Genomic DNA, 22,810 nt, shown 5'->3' with positions numbered 1-22,810 from the left:
TTTTGATATCATTTCTTGTGTGTCAAGTTTTCCAAAAGAATTATTATGATGAGAATAATGATCTTATTCTGAATTTGAGAGCTTCAACTTCTACCAGCATGTTTGAATACACTTTTGTAACTAGTTCTATCAATGTTCATGTCAAACAATCGCTTCATCGCATTCGAGAAAAGTAAAGTGTACTTGCATCTACGAAATAAATGGTATGTAGTTTCCACATCATGAGTGTAGAGAGAGCAAATCGAAACCATATGCATTTCTCTTCGAATCATGTTGTCTTTTTTTCAAGAACTTTATGCATTAGTTTCCAGGTCATTAATGACTTAGTAAGTGGTATGTAGGGATGCCAAGTGAATTTTATCTAAGAATGCTCAATGTGATTCATCATAATATAATTGTAGGCATCTTTAAAAGATAAATCACTATTTGTATATCTTGTCCAAATGAGTTTATCAGTAGTAGTATTATCAAATGATAAGTTAATCTTCAAGATGTCTTCAGCAATTTGAGGAGAAAAAATGGATAAGCCACGAAGAATATTAAAATTGATGTCTTGGATAATTGAGTTGACCTTAATATCTCTCAGACCAAGACCTCATTTTGGACAGAGGTGAATAGATAACCTTCAAAGATATAATAATCAATTTTTATTATCTATGTGTCATACCCCAATTTGGACCCTGAATCATTGAATTAGTACATTTATCATAACATTTGCATCATCTACATAGCATAACATGCATTTCATCTCGCATAATATCCAAAATTTCAATCAGAATAAATTTTCGGATCTACAGACAGATCGGTTGAATCAATTTTTAAATGTGTATCAGATTAACTGGCAAAAACTTTCAAAATCGAGCTTATAGAAATCAATTTTATTAACCTACGATTCACATAGTTTAACATGACATGCTCATTTATTTTTTTGGCTAATTATTTTGTCACATCTTGATCAGCCTGAGCTTTTTAACTGGTCATTTTTTATTTCAAATTTTGATCAACACATGTATGTTTCTGAAAAGTTTATTTTACGCTGATCATTTTGGTGCATTCATTTTATTTTATTTTGACCATTTTTACACTCGATTTTTATTCATTTTGAGTCCTTTTATTTTTAATTTTTTTGTCAAAATATTCAAAATAAATAAATAGAATTAACTGTACTTTTGTTTCGATTTTATTGTGATTATTTTAAGGTGTTTGCTTTTATTTAGTTTTAACTTGTTTTAATTGATTTTGACTCGAAAGATAAATATCTAAGAGTTGTTTGGAAACATTATAAAAGTGACAACTCTAATGGTTTACTATATATAATGTGATAAGCCAATCTGGAGAAGAACGACGGATACACTCATAAGCTCCCTGCGACATCCTCATAGATCCTTCTCTCTCTTTTTTTAACAAAATAAAACCATAATAAGTTAAAGTGACAGACCATGGTCATTTTTCATGGGTGACATTGAAAGTCACATATCTCAATCACACAACAATATTCCCCCTCTATCATTGATGAAAAGAGAACATAAGAGAGAGAAAATGTGAGCATATTACCTCTGTCACAGTCCATTCGAATAAACCCACCTCATGCATAACAAAAGACAAGATTCATCCAACCTCAAACTCACAGTTCAAGTTCCTGAACCAAATGTATAACATGTTTCTTTTCTTCTTTTTTTAACTATTTTTTTATTATTACTTATTCTTTTTTTATTTAGCATTATTTTTATTTATTATTTATTTCTTTATTTAGTTACGATATTTCATTGAGTATATGATTTACTTAATTATTGTTTCATTTGATTACATTGCTTCATTTAATGTATTTTTATTTTTAGTTAAATATTATCTTCATATATTAGTTTATGTTTATTTTAGATAGTAAGTATATAGTGTGATTTTTTTAATACTATTTTTATATATTGGTTTGTATTTTTAAAGATAGTTTTTGTGATTGATTAAACAAGTTTGCATCTTGTTTTGGACTAATGTGTTTTGGTCGATATGATATTATGTGATTTTGTTGTTAATAAGCTTGTAAATAATATTGATTGTTGTTGTCTTTTATTGCGTTGTGATCTCGGAGTTAAAATCCAATTTACCTTTCGAAAATCGTTTGAACGCATAGACTTTGTTGTTCAACTTCTTATAGAGTGATTCATACATGAGTCAACTCTAAGTTAGCTTAGAGCTAAATTCACTTGCTTTTGAGTTTGATTTATTCCGGTCCCGTGGCTTAATCTTGGATCTTCTTACAATGAGCTCTTGATCAATATCAAGATAGTTTTCATAATTTCAAACAATTTTCAAAATCAAGCCAAATGCAATATTAAAACCTTTTTCAAAACAAACACAAAATAAGAGTACCGTTGAAATATAGCATTCTGGTGGGAACCCTCGAATGATCAGTCTCGAGACATGTGTTTTGGGTTAACTGTTCACTCTTTTCTTTCGTTCTTAAAACACTTTAATTAACTTGGATAAATTAAGGGTTATTGGGATCAAGCATTTTGGCGTAACTCTTTGAACAACTGGTTCTCATCAAGTGTTTGTTATCCATCAAAAAACTTCCAATTAATCTTAAATGAAAAAGGGCCGTTGGAATGCAATATTCTGGTGAACCCCCGAATGATAGATCTCGAGGCTTAGATCTCGCTCTCATCAAACATTCTTCATTCATCTATAAAATACATCCAATCAATCAAACTTTACTTTTTCTCGCCATCGTGCGATAATAAAAAACCTTTTCAAAAATGAAAGAAAATTTGTCTTAAGATGATGCAAAGCAATGTTTCATCCATAATCGTTGAGTTGACATAAGAGACGTTTTCCCGTGAATGTTGATACCTATAAATCCATTCAATATGACGCAAGTGTCCGCTCCTCACCTGTTTTGGGTAAACCAATGTTTCCCATCGATGAATACAAGATAGTTTTTTCTAAAATAGACCAACAAACAAATATTTTCTACCCAAAACTATGTAAGTCTTGAATTCTCTATTTCACCTAGAGATACGTAGGAGCAGGATGGTGAAATCTTGTCAGGCTCATTAATAAAAAATTTAGTTTTATTTCCTTTCTTCATTTTTCCCCCTAATAATAAAAACTTTTTTAGGTCCTTTCTCATTAATGAAAATTCAAAAACATTTCTTTTTTTTTTCTATCCCAAATAAATAGAAGATCACAAACTAACATAAGCTAACATTCAAATCGAAACTAACTAAACGGTTCTCATTGAGTACAACGGACGTGAGGGGTGCTAATACCTCCCCCTTGCGTAATTGACTCCCGAACCTTGATATTGGTTGTAATAACTATATATTATCCTTTATTTTAGGGGTTTTATTGATATTTCTCATTTCCCTCTTTAGGAATAAATAAAGTTCGGCGACAACTCTGTTAATTCCATCCTGTGAGCTTGTGATGCGGTTCGTAAGCATCGTGTTCTCATTTTTCGAGGTACGACAGATGGCGACTCTGATGGGGAAAGCTCAATGCAAGAGAGAGTCAGGTTTAATTTAGTTAACTTTGCGATGGATGTTGATTTTTCATATTTTTTTTCTTTATGTTTTCTCTTTTCATCTTTATATGTTTGATTATTTGCCTTCTATTATTTGCTTTCTCTTTCATTATATGTTTATCATCTTGCTTATCTGTGGGATATGGGATGATATTATGAGTAAAGCTCTACACCCAAGCTTTAAAAAAATAAGAGAGAACACAAAGTTTAGAATTATAAGTTGTGTGGTGCTAGTCTCCAAGGGCCTCCTTTTGTGTGCCTAGCATGAAGACTCCCCTAGAGTAGACCAGTTTGTAAATCTTATTATAAGACAGCTAGTCTGTCGCATGATGTTGATTCATAAAGGATCCATGACTCTAGGACCCCTTCTTAGAACCATTTTTTGATTTGGTTGTTACACAATGTTATACTCCAAGAGCCTCTCCTTGTTGCACCTAACATAAAAAAAACGCTCAGAAGAGACCTTTTTGTCACTATTGTTATAAAGCGGTTATCCTGTTGCATGACGTTGATACTATTATAATCCATGATTCTAGGAACCATATCCAAAACATAGAAGCTATCCTTGAGTGGTTCGTGGGTAGAAAGCATAAAATTATCCGCTACTGGGAGACCCACCTAAATAGGTTGTTCTGTGATACTCGTGTTATCCCAAATCCTAACTATACTTGCATTGTATTTTCTTTGAATACCAAAATACAAAAAAAAATCATATGTGTGCATTCATCAGCATGTATTACATATCATGTTCCAAAATACAAAAAAAAACACATTCCACCTTTGTCCACTTCCACAGTTGATTTCTCGATACCCATATTGAACCTGTGATAGTTGTTGAAGTATGATGGAACATTTGAAGTAAGATCAAATGGAGACAAGAAGGAATATATACATCTTAAAAGGCCAAGTAGATTAGACATTGGAACATGTGGTAGCTATGTCAAATCTTCAACATGCTGATGCAGAGAATGTCAGTCCCCCACCAGGCTTTACTATGGTGACTAACTCGGCGTATGATCTTCCCCCTGACTATGCTCCTCAAGAAATGGACATTCCTAATCAACCTCATTCAGGGCATATATCCCGATATCTAATGAAGTCCCCATGGTGCAGAAGAATGAAATTATTCATAATGATGAAGGGAATCCTCAAGTCACAAGGAACATGCCGAATTCCAAAGGTGCCCACCCGATGACAAAAATGGAGCGTTCTCAAGTGGATGAAGTTGTAGAAATAGATCGTGATCTTGAGAAGCGATTGAGGATTGTGGAAGGCTTTAACACATTGAGACTTAATGACATGTGTTTGGTGCTAGACCTGATGATACCCCCAAAATTCAAAGTACCCAACTTCAAGAAGTACAAAGGGGATAGCTGATAGATGCCCAAGGCACCATTTGGTGATGTTCTGCCAAAAAATGACCTCTCACACTTACAACGATAAGTTGTTGATTCACTATTTCTAAGATAATTTGAGCGGGGAATCATTGAGTTGGTACATGAGACTAGAAAAAAGCCACATCCAGTCTTGGGAAGATTTAGCCAATGCCTTTTTGAAGCAGTATAATTACAACTTGGACATGGCTCCAGATTGGAGGCAACTGCTGAGCTTATCTCAAAAGAGTAACAAATCCTTCAGAGGATATGCACAACGATGGATAGAACAACCCAAGTGCAACCACCATTCTTAGACATTGAATTGGTTGAAATGTTCATGGATTCCTTGTTGAGCTCATACTTCGAAAGAATGGTAGGCATTGTGTCTTCAAGCTTCTCTAACCTGGTGAAAGTTGGAGAACATATTGAGAGAATGGAAGAATCCAATATGCCTCGAGTATCTAGGCTAGTGAGACTGAATTCCTCAACATTTCCCAAAATGAAGAAGAGGATGAAACCAATGCAGTCATGGAAGATGTCGAGTATTCTTTTGGTGCACTATCAAAACCTTATCGTCATTCATCTTCTCAGCGATCATCATTTACAGCGCCATGATATCCTTATAGGCAACCAACAGTGCCTAGAGCACGATACCAGCAACCTTGGACCGCTCCTTATTCAACTCAACAAGCCTAAGGTCGGGGATATCAGAATCAACATCAGAACCAGCATAGGTCTCACAATAACCTGGAAAGAAGGAATGCTCCTCTCGACCTAATTCCGATGACATACAATCAACTTCTGTAACCTCTGATTCAAAGCTCGTTGGTGGATCCTAAACCTCTAAAGTCGTTGCCACAATCATACCCACCTGGGTATGATCCAGATATGCAATATGGATATCATGCCGACTCAATATAGCATTTGACTAAGGATCGCAAAGCTTTCAATGCTAAAGTTCAACAGTTGATTGACAAAAAGTACATAGCCTTTTAAGAAGGAAACCTGGTGGTGAACATCAACCTCTCGCCCGAATGAGTTCGAAGACTTCAGGGAGAATCTCCTAAAGCCAGTGGTTCAAACAAGAAGTCATCCTCAACACTGGCAGCCATGGGGCATTGTTATCATTTGCGTTTTATATTTTCTTTGTCTATTTAATGTTGCTTGCTTTTAAACATTGTTGTCTTTAATGTTAATATTAATGAAGTGATCATGCATTTTGAATCAATCCATTCATATTGACTCTTACTATTTTTCTTTCGTATATGCAAAAAAAAACATAAAATATTACTCCCATTCACTCTTTTATCAAACTTATGTTTAAACAAAGATTGGAGGGAGGATGATGAAAACTATATACCTGAAATTGTTATGGTATGATTTTGAAGAAGAATTTGTCGATGATGTAAGGCATTGTTTCAAACCCCTCAAACACTAAAGAGATAAGGAGTTAATCCCTAGTCAACCACTTTGAGGCTAGAAGTTGGTATTTCTTTCGGCACTAAAAACCCTTCATCTTAACCTGGGGCAAGGTAGTTGCGCTCAGATAGTTTGACTATGCATTCAACCTTCAAGAGAATTAGTTCATCTGTACACCTTCCACCTGAGGATTAATCGCACACTTACACACCATAAAATGTCGAAGAAGTTGTGAAAAATTCAAAATTTTATAGTGTTTTTTCCTCAGTGACCAATAACATGGTAGTCACATTCTTTCTAAATAAAAGAAAAAGAAAAGAAAAGTCTGCTAAGTCAAACACCACAAAAGATTACTTATGCAAATCAAGGTATCCCGGTGGACAGAAAACTTCAAAAAGTGGTCCAAGCAAAATTAGGGATAAAAATAAATCAAAAGAATTCATCAAATCCTCAACAAAAACAAAGTGGGGTGACTGCCTTTTCAAGAAAATATCATCTTAAATTCTTATCTTCACTATCACACCTTCGAAGTCGAATGTGTGTGTCGAATAGATGAACGTGGGAACTGGAGAACATCAAGAAGAAGGGGTGGGTTAAAATTAAATTTTCTAGCCTTATATCCTTTTATTTCGAAAACCGTGAACCATTCCATGTTACAACCCTTAAAAGACCTAATTGAGGCAGGGTTTATTTTGGAGACATACTTTAGAAAGGTTGTGTTAATCTGGCTCCAAAAGATCTTTGTTAATCATTTGTATTTATCACACCATCTTGCACACTATGAATGGATAGATCAGTATTGTGTTCTGATCATTGACATGTTCACTGTGTTTCGCCTTGTTGATGTCAATAAACTTTGATTTCAAAATTTTGCATAAGCACTGCATGGAAATGACCATTTTTGAATGAATTATTTTATTTGAGAATCACCATTTATCATGAAGGGAATCCCAATAATATACAGTTAGTTAAGGAACTTGATCAAGTGAAGTAAGTCCAGTCATGGGAAATCACTTTGAGCATTGGTCAATCCGAGCTAATCACTCCAAGAGTTAGGTTAGTCAAGAGCAAATCACTTCAATATTCAAGCATTGGGGCAAGCTAACTCAAGTTCATGGCAAGTTGTTTCCAAAATCTTTATGAGGAGAAATTCTTCAAACACCCAATAAACTGGGGCAAGATGAGCCATAGAGGGGAAAGTCATCTACATGCCTTCAAGTTGTTCAAGCAAGCTTTGCCATACGTCAACAACTGTTAAGTTCGAAATGAGTGTCAGAAAATCACGTTATCACCCCGTCAAATAACCTTTTGCTTTTTGTTAAAATAGCTTTGCTGCAAAAGAACATTTCCATTCATCACCTACACAGGGGCATCTTTGGAAACCTTCAAATCATCGCATAAATCATTCTCATGCATTAATCATGTCGCTTCGCTCTAGCGTTAAAACTTGCATGTCATCTTATTCATCGAGCATATGCACATAGCATGAAAAATCAAACATCAAATATTAATTCTCGTCTGGTAAATCTTTTGAATGTCAGTTCTCGTTTGACAACCAGTTTTTAAAACCAGTTCCCATCTGGTAGCTTTTTTCTTAAAACCAGTTCCTATCTGGTAGCTTTTTCTTAAAATCAATTCCCGTCTAATAGCCTTTCTAAAAGTCAGTTCTCATCTGGTAGTCAGTTTTCTTTTCAAAACCAGTTCTTGTCTGGTAGCCCATTTTAAAATCAATTCCCGTATAATAATAAATCATCAAAAGACCAGTTCGCATATGGTAAACTATCTAAAAGTCAGTTCTCGTCTGACAAACAAAAAACAAAAAAAGACAAAGCACCAGTTCTTGTCTGGTAATCTAACCTTCAAGTCCAGTTCTCGTCTAGAAGTTCACCTCAAAGTCCAATGTTATTTGGAAAAATCTACTGTAGCCGGTAATTATTTTACTGATACGTTCAATCAAGTCTAATGTTATTTAGAAAACTCTATTATAGACGATAATTATTTTACGGATGCCTTCAATCAAAGTCCAATGTTATTTGGCAAACTTTGTTGTAACCGATAACTATTTTACTGATGCTTTCAGTCAAGTCCAATGTTATTTGGAAAACTTTGTTGTAGCCGGTAACTATTTTACTTATGCCTTCAGTCAAGTCTAATGTTATTTGGAAAAACTCTGTTGTAGCCGGTAATTATTTTACTGATACCTTCAGTCAAGTCCAATGTTATTTGGCAAACTCTGTTATAGCCGGTAATTATTTTATTGACGCCTGCGGTCAGGTCCAGCCTTGCATGGTATTACATTTTTAAAGTCCAACGATGTCTGGCATTTAGTCAATTTTAAAGTCCAGCGTCGTCTGGCATTCAGTCAATTTTTAAAGTCCAACATCGTCTGGCATTCAGTCAATTTCTAAAGCCAGTGTCGTCTAGCATTCAGTCAATTTTTAAAGTCTAATTCCTTCTAGCATTCAGAAAATTTTTAAAGTCCAATGTCGTCTGATATTCAGTCAATTTTTAAAGTCCAGTTGTCTGGCATTCAGTGATTTTAAAGTCCAACACCGTCTGACATTCAATCAATTCCTTTTCCCCAACAGTCTGTTATCCCCAATGAGTCTGCAATTATTCATCTTTGTATGTTTCTTGTGGATCACCAATACCATATTTCCATGATTCCCCATAAGTCTACTTATAATCCATCATAAAGTATCATGTCAGGTTCATCTTATACTGCATCATATCCCTAACAAACAAAACACAAAAGAGGTTCTTCATGCATTCATAACATTTCATTTCATTTCATTAGCATGCAGGGACAAAATTCGGGTCTTATTCATATTTAACTATCTCCAACCATGATCATATTATGAGTAACCTTCTTCATATTCTCTGGTCGAAGATACTTAAATAGGGACAATTGTCATACTCTAATGTTGATCATGAATCATTGAATCAGTACATTCATCATGTCATTTACATCATCTACATAGCATAACATGCATTTCATCTTGCATAATACTCAAAATATCAGCCATAATAAATTTTTGGATCTACAGACAGATCGTTTGAATCAATTTTCAAATGTGTGTCAGATTAGCGGGCGAAAATTTTCAAAAACGAGCTTGCAGACATCAATTTTATTATCTTACGATTTGCGTAGTTTAACCTGGTGTGCTCATTTTATTTTATTTAACTAATTTTTCGGTCACATCTTGATCAGTCTGAGCCTTTTAACTGGTCATTTTTTATTTCAAAGTTTGATCAAAACATGTATGTTTCCGAGAAGTTTATTTTACACTGATCATTTTGGCGCATTTTGTTTATTTTTTGAGCATTTTTACGCTCGATTTTTATTCATTTTTTATCATTTTATTTTTCATTTTTTTGTCAAAATATTCAAAATAAATAAATACGATTAACGGTAGTTTTGTTTCGATTTTATTGTAATTATTTTAAGGTATTTTATTTTATTTAGTTTTAACTTATTTTAATTGATTTTGACTCTAAAGATAAATATCTAACGACTGTTTGGGAATAACATAAAAGCGGCAACCCTAATGGTTTGCTCTATATAATGTGATTAGTCAATCCGGAGAAGAACGACGAACACACCCATAAGCTCTCAGTGACACCCTCATAGATTATTCTCTCATTTTTTTAACCAAAGAAAATCATAGTAAGTAAAAGTGGCAGACCATGGTCATTTTTCATGGGTGACAGTGAAAGTCACATATCTTAATCACACAATTCTCTCTCTATCATTGATGAAAAGAGAACATAATAGAAAAAAAAATGTGATGCATATTACCCCTGTAACAATTCATTCGAATAAACCCACCTCATGCATAACAAAAAACAAGATTCATCCAACCTCCAACTCACAATTCAAATTCCTGAACCAAATATATAACCTGTTTCTTTTTCTTTTTTTTAAACCATTTTTTAATTATTTATTCTTTAGTTTATTTTATTTTTTATTTATTTTTTATTTAGCATTATTTTTGTTTATTATTCATTTTTTTATTTTGTTATGATATTTCATTCGGTATATAATTTACTTAATTATTGTTTCATTTGGTTACATTCCTTCATTTAATGTATTTTTATTTTTGGTTAAATATGATATTTATATATTAGTTTATGTTTATTTTAGATAGTAAGTATATAGTTTGCTTTTTTTAATATTATTTTTATATATTGGTTTATGTATTTTTAAAGATAGTTTTCGTGATTGATTAAACAAGTTTGCATCTTGTTTTGGACTAATGTGTTTTGGTCCAGATGACATTATGTGATTTTGTTGTTAGTAAGTCTGTAAATAATATTGTTTGCTGTTGTCTTTTATTGCGTTGCAATCTCGGAGTTAAAATCCAATTTACCTTTCGAAAATCGTTTGGACGCATAGATTTTATTGTTTGGGTTCTTATAGAGTGATTCATACATGAGTCCACTCTAAGTTAGCTTAGAGCTAAATTCAGTTGCTTTTGAGTTTGATTTATTCTGGTCTCGTGGCTTACTCTTGGGTCTTTGTACAATGAGATATTGACCAATATCAAGATAGTTTTCATAATTTCAAATCATTTTCAAAATCAAATCAAACGAAATATTAAAATCTTTTTAAAAAAAACACAAAATAAAAGGACCGTTGGAATCTAGTATTTCATTGGGAACCCTCAAATGATCGGTCCCGAGCAACGCATTTTGTGTTAACCGTTCACTCTTTTCTTTCATTCATAAAACACTTTAATTAACCTGGATAAAATGAGGTCCGTTGGGATCAAGCATTCTGGCGTAACTCTTTGAATAATTGGTTCTTATCAAGTGTTCGTTATCCATCAAACAACTTTCTCAATTAATATTAAATGAAAAAGGGTCATTGGAATACAACATTCTGGTGCAACCCCGAAAGATTGATCATGAGGCTTAGATCTCGCTCTCATCAAGCATTCATCATTCACCTATAAAATACATTCAATCAATCAAACTTTCATTTTTCTAGGCGACATGCGATAATCAAAAACATTTTCAAAAACGAAAGACATTTTGTCTTTAGATGATGTAAATTAATGCTTCATCCATAATCGTTGAGTTGAGATAAGAGACATTTTCCCGTGAATGTTGATAGCTAGAAATCCATTCAATGTGACGCAAATGCCCGCTCCTCGTCTGTTTTTGGTAAAATAATGTTTTCCATCGATGAATACAAGACAACTTTCGCTAAAATCGACCAACAAACAAACATTTTCTATCCAGAACTATGCAAGCCTTGAATTCTCTATTGTACCTAGAGATACGTAGGAGCAGGATAGCAAAATCTTGTCAGGCCCATTATTAAAAAAATTAGGTTTAGTTCCTTTCTTCATTTTCCCCCCTAATAATAAAAATCTTTTTAGGTCCTTTCTCATGAATGAAAATTCAAAAATATTTCTCTTCTCTCTCTTTTTCTATCCCAAATAAATAGAAGATCATAAACTAACATAAGCTAATATTCAAATCAAAACTAACTAAACGGTTTCCATTGAGTACAACGGACGTGATGGGTGCTAATATCTTCCCCTTGCATAACTGACTCCCGAACCTTGATATTGGTTGCGATAACCATATCTTATCCTTTCTTTTGGGAATAAGTAAAGTTCGGCGGCGACTTTGTTATTCTATTCTGCGAGCGTGCGATGCGCTTCGCAAGCATCATGTTCTTATTTTTCGTGGTACGCCACTATGCTATTTGCCCATAAAAAATTTCTAGCGTAAGAATCTAATTTTTTTAAGATGGATTGGTCTTTCATAAATCTTAATACTATACAGAAGAATGCCTTGTATGATTGACTATACCAATTGAACCCCACCCATCATAGAAAGAAGGTGTCTCATCCAAGTAGCTAGCTTGGTAAATACTCTATCTGCTATGAATTGGAGATGATGAGTTATATGATTACCTTTGAATATAGGAACTCCAAGATAGTTAAATGGTGTATGTTCCATAGTGAATCCAAGCATATTTGTAACGTGTCTCAACCTAGACCGAGATGTATTTCCACCACAAAGCTTACATTTAGTTGGAATGATGTGTTGGTCATAATTTTGACCATATTCTTGAAGGATGTGGTTAATAATTTAAGCATTTTTCATAGTAACTTTGCAAAATATCAAAAGGTCATCTACAAAAAAAATAATATGGCTAGGAATGATTGTCTTACCAATAGATATACATGTTAACTTACCCTGATCCACCAATATAGATAAATGTCTATTAAGTGTCTCTTCATCAATGCAAAAGAGATATGGAGATAAATGATTTCCTTGTCTCACTCATCTATAGCAACAAAAAAAATTGTAGCTCTTCCATTTATAATGATTGATAGTTTGTCTGAGTGTAGAATGGTAAGTATTCAATCACAAAACTTTTGATCAAAACCAAATTAAATAAGAACTTTAATAAGATATTGAACCAAATTGAACAAAACTTTTCTGATTTCTGTCTTTAAAGCCATACTACCTCCAAAGGATTTCTTTTCCAACATGTTAATGGCTTTTGAAATAATTTCAATGCACTCATAAATATATTTTCCCCTGATGAAAACGTCTATATTGCTCTATAAAATCCGCTCCATGTTGTTTAGGTATCAAACTCACATTGATTGAATCTAGATTAGAAAGGACTCAATCTTATTCAAATAATTTATTCACTTAATTGATTACACAAGTCCCTACTATATCCTAACAGGTTTGAAAAAAAACATCCATTAAAACTATTAGGGTCTGGAGCAGAATTATCATCCATATTGTGCATTGCATTTTTAATTTCCTCCGCCGATGCATTCTGATGAGATATTCATTATCTGCATGAGTTATAAGTTGTGGATAGTGCACTGCATCAAATCAATATAATTGTAGTTATTTTTTGAGCTAAATAAATTTTTGTAGAAGTTAATAACATGATTGTCTAATTTAATTCTCTCCTCTAATAAAATATTGTCATGCCTCAATCTAATGATTTTTTTCTAATATATCTCAATTTGAATGGGTGATGAAAAAACTTTGTATTCTCCATCCATAAACCACTTATTCCTTACCTTGTTCCTAAAAAAATGGCCATGCTTATGCAATTTCCTATCCAACATAAGTTTAGCACTTTTTTCCTCCAACCCAAGATCATCGTTGTAAAATGTATCATTAATCAAGTTGTGTATCATGTTAACTTCATTGATAGCTTAACTGAATTTAAGATGAATATTGTCAAATATCTACTTGTTCTATTTCTTAAGAATATGTTTAAGAGATCTCAACTTTGCAGCTAAAATTATTCAAATGTAACTTTTTTCAAATATTTAATTAATCTAAATTAAATAATAAGCAATTAATTTAATTTAATGATTGCTATTAAATTAATTATTATTAAATTAAATGATTACTATTAAATTATTTGATTACCATTTAAATTTAAAAAATTACAGTTAATTGATTACTATTTAATTTGAAAATTTATAGTTAATTGATTACTATTTAATTTTAAAATTTTAATAATTATTATTTAATTGAATTATATTTAATTGGATTATTATTAAATTAACTAATTATAATTAATTTGAAAATTTATGGTTAATTAAATTATTATTAAATTAATTGATTACAATTTAATTTAAAAAAATCAAATATTTGAAAAAATTTATTTAAATTTATTTATTTAATTCATTCAAAACAACAACAATATTTGATTTATATTTTTAAAATTTATTTAATTAATTTTGGTTTAGCATTATTTATTTTTAAACTCAATGTTTCTGTTTTTTTGAAGTAGTCTAAAGACTTAAGTTCATCTTATTAAAGATGAACAAAATATATGAATTCGAACTCGCGATCTTACATCTGATATCTCCACACAGTTATCATTTATCTATCTTAACGTGATAAATTCAATATTTCAAAATATAAATAAAATATGAGATTATTTATAGAATGGTGTTGAGGTCTTACCATGACAAATTCAATATTTTAAAATATAAACAAAACATGAGATTATCAAAATCTCTTTTTTTTCAATTTTAGTTAATTTTAGTATTTTAGTTTGATAGTAAAGAGGTGTGTTTTGCATAACAAGATCTTGCCTGTAAATTTTGTGGGTTTAATGAAGGATCAAAATAGAAAAAGAAAAAATTTAAACTTTTTTACTGTTTTTCAAATTTCGTCTACATAAAGAAAATAGATATTAACTCCTACATCAATTAAATAGTATATTCTATTTTTTTAATATATATTTTTCATAATAAATACATTAATATTTGATAATGATATTTCAATAAAAATAATATTTTATTTTATATATATATATATATATATATATATATATATATATATATATATATATATATATATATATATATATATATATATATATATATATATATATATAATTTGTATGAAATTGTTAAAATAGTTAGTTATTGAGCATCTAAAAAAACCCTGATATTTCTTAAAAAATCTACTAAATTTGTCTATTAAGAAAAAGACGAACTAAATGAGCAATATTATGGAACTATGGTTTAAAATTATACCTCCCAAACTCCCATATGTCCATAGTGGAGACCATATGGGGCAACCATCCATGCTACTTTTTTTCCTTTTTCTTTTTGCCACTTTATTATTATTTTTTCTTGGAGTTTGATAGACAAGCCCATGACCCCTCCATGTGGTTTAGAGAAAGCTTTTAAATAAACAACACATTTATTTCTCAAATGCTTGTCCTTTTCTTTTCCTTAACTTTTGTTGTAATCACATGGCGTAGACCATATGAAAAGCAAATTTAGTATTATAAAACTAAAGAGAGAAGAATAAGTAGGAAGGTTGGTTTGTCTACATGGCAAAGAGAGTTGTGATAATTAGTAGTAGTATTAGTAAAGATTGTTATGGTGTTGGAGTGTAGCTTGACATAACACATGTGACTATGATTATGATTTTTTTCAACACCTATGAACTACCCTATTTTCATATGATTCATTACAAATTATAGGTTTTCCTTCATTATCGGTTAAGATAATAAAAGTTGAAAGAGGCTTCAAGGAAACAAAAGGGAGAGGGAACTTATAATTTGGGAGACAAACCAAATTAATTAAAGTGATATATTTATACATTATGCACTCATGGCATATAACTTGTATAAATAAATGGTATTTAGTTTGGGCTCCTTATTTTTGTACATCATAGAGTAGTGGTACTTTTATCCATTGATTTAATTATATTTATATTCAATGGTTTAGATCTATTATTAGTAATTTGGTGGTAACTTTTTGTTTTTGTCTAGTATGCAAAAATGACCTATGATATAAGGTTAGATTGTGTTTCAGCAAATCTTTTATAAAAATGCAAAATTGCAGATAATAAAATACATGGTTATAATGTTTTGTTATACAGTAATATCAAACCAAATTTTTGACAAGAAAATTGAAGATTCAACAATATCAAACAAGAAAATTGAAGATGCAACAATATCAAATCAAATCTCAAATTTTAATTAACTTGTTTGTTTTATTCAATAAAATTGAAGTTAAACAATAACAAACAAAGAAATTTGAATATGCAAAACTATCAAATCAATTTACTTCCATCATCTCTTAAAAATTTATATTCGCCTACCATCTTCATCTTCAATCTAGATTCATTCATTATGTTCATTTTTATTATCTCTAAAAACTTTTCATCAAATCACTCTTATCATCTCTAAAAATTCATATTCATCCATCATTTTCAACCTAGATTTATTCATCATGTTAATTTTTTATCATCCCTAAAAACTCCCATCAAATCACTTCTATCATCTCTAAAAATTCATATTTGTTCGTCATCTTCAACTCAGGTTCATCCATCATGTTCATTTTTCATCATCCCTAAAAACTCAAATTCGTCTATTATCTTCATCTTCCACCACCATTTTTGTTGGAGTTCAACAATGAACCTCCATTAACAATGCATAAGAATTTGAGAAGATGAAGATGAAGAATGAGGAGAGAGAGAAACGAAAGAATCTAACTAACTTTTCTCAAAATGTATTAACTGAAATCTGTTACAAATGCAAATACATTTGGATTTATATAAACACTCAAATTCAACTTAAATTCACATTAGATGTAAATTCAAATTCAAAAGTAAATGAAACTCAAAACTAAACTAACTTGAACGTTGAATGTTGAATTACATTCAACACCATCCGTTAATTCACATTCAAGTCTAAAAGTCAACAACACCAATTCCATCTCTCAAATTGATGAAGTGTTCAGTTTTGATCGTCTTGGTCAACACATCTAGAAGTTGCTTATGAGTGCTACAGTGAATAACTTCAAGCATTCCATTCTGAACTTGATTATGCAGAAAATGAAACTTTGTCTCTATATGCTTGTTTCTCTCATGCGGCACTGAGTTCTTTGCAAGGCTTATGGAAAATTTGTTGTATATCATTATTTTGATTGTTTTCTTATCTTGAACTTCAAATCCTGCATCAAATTCATCATCCAAACAACTTAATAAGTTGACAAAGCACCAGCTATATATTTAGTTTCATAGGTTGACAAAGTAACAATTGGTTACTTTTTAGAACACCAAAAAATGGGGGCTCCCAGGTACTTAAACAAGTATCTTGTAGTGCTTCTTCTGTTAACTCTATCTCCACACTAGTCAGAGTCTAAATAGCATATCGGCTCAACACCATCTAACCTCCAGATGGAAGAAAAAATCCATACTTTAGAGTTCCTTTCACATACTTTAGTATCATGACAGTAGCTTGGTAATGTGACCACTTTCGTTTACTCATAAACCTACTCATCATTTCAAATGTATAACAAATGTCAGGAATGGTATTGCACAAATATCTCAGAGATCCAATCAACTGTTTAAAAATTCTAACATCTACATCATCACCTTCAGAATCAGAATCCAACTTATGGTTTGTCTCAGAAGGTGTAACTGTAGATTTGTAATTCATCAGCTTAAATCTCTTCAACAACTCAAGTTTATATTTCAGTTGGTGCATGATGATTCCCTTTTTACAGTGAAAATTTTCCATCCCTAGAAAATATACCATATTTCCATGGTCAGTCATCTCAAATTCATTCATTAACACCTTCTTGAACTAGTTCATTTCAGAAATACAACTCTCTGTCAGTAATATGTCATCAACATAAAGACACATCAGAATCATATTGCCTTAAGAGGTATGTTGAACATATACACCATACTCCATCTCACACTTTCTAAATCCTTGAATCTTGAAAAGTGAATCAATTTTCAGATTCCAAGCTCTTGGAAATTGTTTCAGTCCATTCAAAGCTTTATGCAACTTGTACACGGTCCCTTTCTGATTCTTTTTCATAAATCTAGGAAGTTGTGACACATAAACTTCCTCTTGTAAATGACCATTCAAAAAAGCTTATTTCACATCTAAATACATCAGAGGCCAATTTCTATTTGCAGCTATAACAATCACCAATCAGATTGTTTCATGTCTAGATACAGGAGAAAACACTTAAAAGTAGTATAAACCAGATTTCTACAAAAATCCTTGAGCTACTAACCTTGATTTGTACTTAGAAATTGACCCATCTAGTTTCAGTTTTCTCCTGTATACCCATCTGACACTGATGGCTTTCTTGTCCTTGGGCAACATAGTCAACTCCCATGTCTGGTTTCTTTTAATTTCCTCAAGTTCTTCTTTCATATCCTTTATCCATACTTTCTTCTTAAGTGCTTCATTGATACTGACATGTTTATAGTCCATCATCATGGCACATGAATAACTTCCCCTTCAAAATCAATCTCAGTATCTTACAGCAATTCAAAATCTATAAGCCTTCTTAGAATCTGTAGAATTCTCCATGGTATAGTTTCAGAGACAGGATCACCTTTCGAGGCTCCACCTCCAGAAGGTACACCTTCAGACGCGGGACCACCATCATAGATTTGATTACTTCCAGAGTCTGAATCATCATTAAAATCTAAACCATTATCAAATTCATCTTCAGAGTCAGATTCGCCTTCAGACTCAACTTCAACTTCAAATCACATTCATCATCAAAGTCACCTTTAGACTCTGACTCATCTTCAGAGGAAGAAATACCTTCAGAATTTAACTCAGGTGTTATTATTCCACCAAAGGTGGATTGAGACTTGCTCTAATCCCATGCTTTTTATTCTTTCATAATAACATCTCTGTTGGATTCAACTTTGTGTGTGACTGGACAATATTGTGGTAACATATAAGTAACAAGACTCTGTTTCTGTCATCCAATTTCCTCTTCTTAGCATCTGGAACATGTTTGTAACAAACAATACCACACACTTCAGATGGTTCGGACTTTGCTTGCTTCCAATACACTTCTCACTAGGAACAAATCCCTTTAACTTCTTAGTTGGACATTTGTTGAGCACATATGTTGAAGTAGCAACAACTTCACCCCACAATGAATAAGGCAATGTTTTCTCTTTCAGCATGTTCCTTGTCATATCAATCAAGGTTATGTGTCTTCTTTTAGAAAGGCCATTTTTTTGAAAGTGTATGGAGTAGTGACCTCATGCTCAATTCCATTCTTTTCACAATACTCTATGAACTATGTAGAGTTGAACTCACATCCATCATCAGTTATGAGAATCTTCAAACTCTGTCCACTCTGATTCTCAGCCTTAACTATGAACTTCTTGAATTCAGCAAACACCTCGTGTTTGAACTTTATGAGGGCTACCCATGTCATTCTGGTGAACTCATCCACAAATGACACAAACTAATTGTTCCCTCAAAGTGAAGGTACTGGAAATGACCCACATACATCAGAATGCACCACACCCAAGGCATGCTTTTCTCTTAGAGGCATTTCTGATGAGAATGGAAATCTTGGTTGTTTTGCTCTCATGCATACATCACATGATTTCTCTGGTGCCCTAATTTTTGGAATTTCATGAACCAACTTCTTTGTACTTATATGCCCTAAGCTTATGAAGTTTAAATGCCCCAATCTCTTGTGTTAAAACTCACTTTCCTTTATAACACTTGTTGCACTAAGGCATTGAGAGTCTGTAGTTTTAACATTCACCTTGAATGTCGTATTCCTTCCCTGTTCATAATAAGTTTCTGATTACAGTCATACAACTTCAAGAGATTTTCCTTCATGTTTACTAAAAAACATTTTTCAATCATCTGACATACACTCATCAGATTGCTCTTCATGCCAATAACATACCACACATCCTGAATCAGTGCAGTATTACCATTCTTTAGAGTTACTCTAGCATTTCCCATTCCTTTAGAATTTAGATATTTATCATCAACACATCTGATTTTGGTCTTTTACTAACGTTAAACTCAACCAACCATATCTTATTTCCATTTAAGTGATTTAAGCAGGCAGTGTCCATATACCATCAGTCTACCATATTTTCACCTTCATTCTCAGATTCCATTAATAGCACATGTTCAACATCAAAATCTCTTATGGCTATATTGGTTTCTTCACCCTTTATTTCCTTGTTTAGCCAACAATCAGCAGCACAATCGACAAATTTATTGTAACTGTAGCACTGAACCTTTCTCTTGTCAAACTTATCATTTCCCTTATGAACACTCTTGTGTTTCTTCTCATCTGGATTGGAGTATTATGACTTCTGAATATCACCAAACTTTCTTTTGTTCTTAGAACGTGCTTTATTCTTGTTCTTCTTGATAAAAAGAAGCTTTCGGAGCCTGCTCAGACTCCCTTTCAGAGTTCCTCCCAGTCAGTCACAACTTTTATGCCTCTAGACTGCTCTGAAGTTCTTCAATTCTCATGGTACTGGTGTCTTTAGAATGTTCAATAGCTACAACTATGTAATCAAATTAAGGAGTGAGTAATCTTAATACCTTATCAATAATAACTTGTTCAGAGAGCGATTCTCCACAAGCCTTCATCACATTTCTAACCATAATTACTCTAGAGATGTATTGAGGTACCTTCTCATTTCCCTTCATGCCGAGATTCTCATATTTATTACACAAGGATTGTAATTTCACCTTCTTCATTAAGGCATTGCCACTATAACACTACACCAGTGTATCCTACGTCGCCTTCACCGTCTTCGCGTAAGCAATCTTCTCAAACACAGTCGTATGCACACACGGATGGATATAAATCAATGCCTTTTGCTCATTCTTCCTCGTTTCACTCTGCGCATTTCTCTGTGCTTCTATTGCATTTTCTGCAACTGACGTGTAACCTTCATTGATGAGATTAAGAGCATCTTAAGTTCCAAACAATACATGCCGCTGAATCATCCACCGATTCCAATTCTTTCCATCAAATACTGGAAGCTTTGTGTTCAAACTGTTGTTTCTCCGTTCATCTTCGTTCTTGTGTGAATCACTCAATTCTCATCAACACTCGTGTTTCCCAATTCCGCAGAATCAAGAAATGTGATTCTGTTTGATTTCGAACTTTAATTCAGTGTGAATTTCAGAAACGAAATCCATCACACACTAACGAAATCAATCATACACCTCACATGCACTCGTGTTTCCCATTCCTAAATCAGAACCGGAGCTCTATATATCAATGATTGGAGTTCAACAATGAACCTCCATTAACAATGCATACGAATTTGAGAAGATGAAGAATGAGGAGAGAGAGAGAGAGAGAGAGAGAGAGAGAGAGAGAGACGAAAGCATCTAACTAAAGTTTCTCAAAATGGAAGAACTGAAATTTGTTACAAATGCAAATACATTTTAGTTTATATAAACACCCAAATTCAACTCAAATTCACATTAAATATAAATTCAAATTGAAAAGTAAATAAAACTTAAAACTAAACTAACTTGAATGTTGAATTACATTTAACAATTTTTATCTCTAGAGTCTAAAGTAAACAATAACCTTTTATACATGTTTATTAAATCTGGAAAAAAATTACATGGATCTTAAAAATTACAATAATCTTAAATTGATTTCATTTTCTCTTTAATTTTTTCTTTCATAAGAAACAAATTGCACGTAATTTATTTTTCCAACAAAAACAAGACCTACAAATTTACAAATCTGAAATTGAAAAATAAATCTTAATTTACATATCTAAAATTGAAAAATGCATGTGTGCTTGAAAGAAAAATATCAGTTTTTTAGGAGTTTTCATGATCTTGCAGTCATTTAGCTTAAACTTCTTCAGAATCTCCATTGTGTATTTTTTCTGATGAACATAGACTCTATCCTTGCATTGGTTAATTTGAATTCCAAGGAAAAACTTTAGCTCTCCTATCATACTCATCTCAAACTCAGTCTGCATTGACTTTGAAAATTCTTTGCAAAGGAAATCATTAGTAGAACCAAAGATAATAACACCTAAATATACTTAGACAATTAAGATATGTGTCTTTCTGAAGAGTGTAATGTCTACTTGCCCTTTTTGAAAACCATTTCCTAACAGAAAATTACTCACTCTCTCATACCAAACTCTGAGAGTTTGTTTGAGTCCATATAGTGATTTCTTAAGTTTGAAAACATGATCTGGATGAAATGAATCATCAAACCCAGGTGGTTGTTTGACATACACTTCTTCATAAATAACTTCATTTAAAAAATCAATCTTAACATCCATTTGGTATAAAGTAATATTATGATTAATAACTTATGAGAGAATTAACCTTATTTCTTATAACCTTGTATTATGTGCAAAGGTTTTAGAGAAATTTATACCTTCTTGTCGACTGTATCCTTGAGCCACAAGTCTAGCTTTATTTTTTTTTACCACTTATCCTTTCTCATTACACTTGTTTTTGAATATCCATTTTGTTCCAATGATATTCTTTTGATAAGTTTTGGGTACCGTATCCTAGACATCATTCCTTTGGAACTGATTAAGCTTTTCTTGCATTGCCACAATCCATCCATCATCAAAAAGTGCTTCATCAACAAAAGTAGGTTCAATCATGGAAAGTAGTCCTAGCATTGGGCGTTCTTCTCAGAAAGCATACCTTGTATTTCTAAGACTATATTTATTTCCAAGAATTAACTCTTCTGGTTGTGAAGACTTGTACTTGAAGGTCTTCTTGAATTGTGATGCTTCTGAGGAGCCATCTTGAGATTCTTCATAATATTCTTCATCCGAATGAGCTTTAGAGGTTAGATCATCTTTTGGACCACCAACTTCTGAAGTTTGGATAGCTTATGAACATCCATCTTCTTATGGATTGTTAGCTTCTGAACTTCTAGCTTTTGGACCTCTAGCTTCTGAGGTGTCTTCAAACACAAAAATTTATAAAAAGCTTTGAACTAGCTCTGATATTTCATTGCTAGGCTCTTTGTCATCAAATTTGATATATATTGACTTTTCAACCATTTTAGTTTGATTTATACACCCTGTATGCCATTGGGCATTCAGAGTATCCTAAAAAGGTACCTTTTTGAGCTTTGGCATCAAATTTCTTTAGGCAGACCTTATTATTCAAATTTCTTCAAGCACGTAAGCAAGAGATTTCAAATGCTCAAGCACACAAGAAAGA

This window comes from Lathyrus oleraceus, chromosome 1 (genome assembly GCF_024323335.1).
Source record: "Lathyrus oleraceus cultivar Zhongwan6 chromosome 1, CAAS_Psat_ZW6_1.0, whole genome shotgun sequence".
NCBI classification, from domain to species: Eukaryota; Viridiplantae; Streptophyta; class Magnoliopsida; order Fabales; family Fabaceae; genus Lathyrus; species Lathyrus oleraceus.
Note: the sequence above shows the minus strand (reverse complement) of the source record.